The sequence below is a fragment of the Lathyrus oleraceus genome, chromosome 5 (assembly GCF_024323335.1).
Source record: "Lathyrus oleraceus cultivar Zhongwan6 chromosome 5, CAAS_Psat_ZW6_1.0, whole genome shotgun sequence".
NCBI lineage: Eukaryota > Viridiplantae > Streptophyta > Magnoliopsida > Fabales > Fabaceae > Lathyrus > Lathyrus oleraceus.
Genome location: NC_066583.1, coordinates 417,670,793 through 417,674,349, shown reverse-complemented (window position 1 = coordinate 417,674,349; position 3,557 = coordinate 417,670,793). Strand labels below are relative to the sequence as shown.

Below are 3,557 nucleotides of genomic sequence, written 5' to 3'. Positions count from 1 at the left end.
TTCGGTATGTATAAATTTGTTCACCGGAACTCTTTCAAGAAGTGTTCCGGTTTTGTAAATTTTTTCTGGTTGAACCGGAACTCTTTCATGAAGTGTTCCGGTTCATTGATTTATGTGTTCCGGAACTCATTCTTGAAGTCTTCCGGTTTGGGAAAAATACATATCGGAAGTCTTTTTGCAGGAGTTCCGATGCGAGGGGTGTGAAAGTGTAATTTCTGAAATTTTCAACTGAATGGTAAAAATGAAATGGTAAATTAATTAAAACCACTTAAGGATAGAATGAGAATTTTTAAAATTTTATAGGGGTATGGAGCTAACTACAAGTTAAAATTTTCGTCTTCCAATCGCCTTCAAGCTATGCACCTGCCTGAAAGGAAAAGGAACGGGAACGCTTCTGCATGGAAGCTCGCCACAACGTGTTTCGGTTTCACTGCGTTCACATCGATAGGGTTCAAATGTGTTCTCCGCGCCACCATGAGGGAACAGCCGATACACAATCTTCAACCGAATCGTCGTGTCTTCCTTCCCATGCGTTCAACCATCGCTATCGCGGTTTGATGGTGTTTTCGCGGTTTGATGGTGTTTTCGCGGATTCACCGTTCGTCAACCAATCATGGCTCGCATTGACATAGGCAATAAGACCCACTCGAATCCAGTACAACATCGCTTTCGTCGAAATCAGCTCACCGTCGTCGTATGTACGAACAAGGGAAAATGTGGAAACGCAAATTCTTCTGTTATTGTTGCGTCGAATTGTGCGGAAACGCGAGATTGTGTTTGTTTGACTTCTTGATGAACTGATTGTTGATGCGTGAATTCTGTAATACGAGATTGCGTTTTGCGGATTTGGAGTTGCGAACCAAGAGACAGGAGGGAGAGGACGGCGAGAAGCTTGTTGAAGGTTCTGTTTGCAGGTTCCTCAAGGAAGATTGAGAGGGTTGATGAGGCTTTTGACAGGGAAGGAAATTGGATTTATGACAGTGAAGAAGATTGGATTCTTTTGGGCATGAAGAAAGATGAAGGCGTTGAAGTTATTGAAGAAGAAGATTGGTGTCTACAAAAAATCCTCAGAATGAGGCTTGAGGTGTTTATATAGAGCACTCATCCTAACCGATTAGAGCATCCCTTTGGACAATCATGTCAGTTAGTTATTCTGTGAGTATAAAAATTGTTACGTTAGTTTAAATTTTTGTTAGTTGTCACTTCTGTTAGAAAGTTAGTTAGGAGTTAGTCTCTTTTGAGTTAGTTGAAAGTTAGAGTGAAATATTAGTTTTATGTTATGAAAATGTTAGTTTCTTATTGTTAGTTAATCAAATGTTATGACTGGTTAATGCAGGTTACGGGTTGCATTGAGGACATGTGATGTGTTAATGGATCGTAGAGATAACTTGCTGAACTGGTTTTGCTTCGAACTGCAGATTTTTGTTAACTTTGAAATTTCCATTTACGGGTTGCATGTCATGTGTCGTTTGTGGAAGTGGCTGTTAAGGATCAACATGATGACTTGCTAGTGCAGGTAATATTCTCTAAAATACCGATTTTGGTTAATTTGCTAGTAAAGGTTATAATGAGCAATTAGAACGGCTAGGTAGCTCATTTCTGCACGAGGATCTATTAAGCATAGCTGTTAGGAACAACTCAATTAGTGAGCATTATTGCAAGACTGCATTAGTGATGAATGGTTTCTTTTTAATTCAATTTCTGCTGAAACTTGTTAGCTGCCAATTGTTGGGACTGTTACGAGATAGCTTGGCGTTAATTGCTATTATTAATTAAGTAGTAATTGGAACTTGTAAAATGGTCTCGTGTGCATTGATTTGATGTTGATATTAGTTTATGCAAACCAATCCTGTTAAGTGAGTATTGTTGAATGTTTAATCTATGCATTGCAATGAATGAATTTATGCAGATTGGTTATTTTTTGAGTTGATAGGTGCAGTTCAGTTAGAGATTGATGTTTTGTTGGACATAGTTAGTTGAAAATTCAACTGTTAGCATTAGTTAGTAGTTGAAGCTTTGCTTATGTTAGTATTTGCAAGTTAGCTGGATGAGTGCAGCGCCCGTTTATTGGTTTTTTTTAATTAAGTAATTGGAAGTTAGAATGTTGAGTTAGTCAGGTTGGTTAAACCGACTTCAATTATGAATATGAATATGTGTTAGTGTTGGTCAAAGTGTTAATTTGTTAATTTAATGGTGCGAATTGAGATTGGTCATTATTTTATGTGTTAAGTGCGAAATTCTGATTTGATGTTTCAATTAGATAATTTCGGTTGGTGTTGTTACAGGATCGTATATGGTGAATTATTGTTACGATAAGACGCATATGCACAGGCTGCTCCCCTTGGTTGGACTGACCGTAGTGTGATGTCTTCCTGAATGGGGTTGATACTTACTACCATGATTTGTTGTGTAAATGCCAAGCTACTTGGCAAATTTTGAATATTTATTTAACCGATGTTATTGACGTTTGGAAGGTGCAGGTTTAGTGTATGTTCAGATGGAAGGTTCTGCTATGGCAGAATTTTTTAGGCTCGGTTGGAGGATTTTTTTTTTTGGAAGAACAGAGAAAATGGCAGCAGCTTTTTTTTTAGTGGAAGAACCGCCAAGGGTGAGTCCAGGCACGATAATGGCAAATGTATCAAGAAGACAAGAAAATCCGGCGTAGATAAACCACCAAATGGTGCCGAACGGAATGTCGTCGGCGTCGGAAGATCGTCGGAATCTTCGGTGGGGCTTAGAGGGGACATCTTTTTTTGGGTGTAACTTAGAATTGTGCATGATTTCGTAGTTATATCGATGCATTTTTTCATTGATGCATTTTTTCATTGTTTCAATTTTCATTGGTGATGGTTAATTGTTAGAGGTTATGTTAGAAACATTTTGTTTTGGTTAATTGGAAATTAGCTTGTGATTGAGAATGCTAATTTTGTTATGCTTGTTAAATGCCTTGCTACATGTGCCGATTGATACCTCACCGAAGTACAAGTAAATGAGTTTAGATAAAAGCACATATGCAAAGAAATTGGTATGCTCGGATAGTTATCACTTACGAGAGGAATTTTTGCAAAGCCCTCCCCAAGTGTAGCATAAATGTGTTCATCTTCATTGTTAGTTAAAGGATTAGCCCAATCTCCAATTTCAAAGCCACCGTATAAGTATGTCCACGTTTGAGTTTACATCCTTTCCAAAATCACAGGACAAAAACATTTTTTGTCACAGTTAATTGGCTTGGAATTTCGTGTCATATCACAAGATCAATTAATGCTTTAGCAACCTCTATACTAGTTATATGTAGCCCCTTAATATAAGAAACTCTCGGCTATTTCAAAACGGCAATCCTTTGCACGTCCAAGTGAGATTGTTTTCCCCGAGAAGAGGTAAAGATTGGAGTAGTCCATCTGGTTCTATAGCCTTGCCCATGAAGAAAGCGCATGGACATAACATTCTTCAGTAAAAGGCCAATAAGGGAAAGGGATTTAAAAGTCAATCAAAAGGGTTTTGGAAAGTTAATGCCAAATGATTTTAAAGGCCTGAAGAGATAAATGTTAAAATAGTTT

At 37.9% G+C, this 3,557-nt stretch overlaps 1 long non-coding RNA gene across 1 annotated transcript; it reads left to right on the top strand.

Annotated features, from left to right (window-relative positions):
* Window positions 1–318: 318 nt before the first annotated feature.
* LOC127085177 (uncharacterized) lies at window positions 319–2,924 on the top strand. Its single transcript, XR_007788982.1, has 3 exons — window positions 319–1,155; window positions 1,337–1,516; window positions 2,286–2,924. It is a non-coding gene; the product is annotated as an uncharacterized LOC127085177 (long non-coding RNA).
* Window positions 2,925–3,557: the final 633 nt, after the last annotated feature.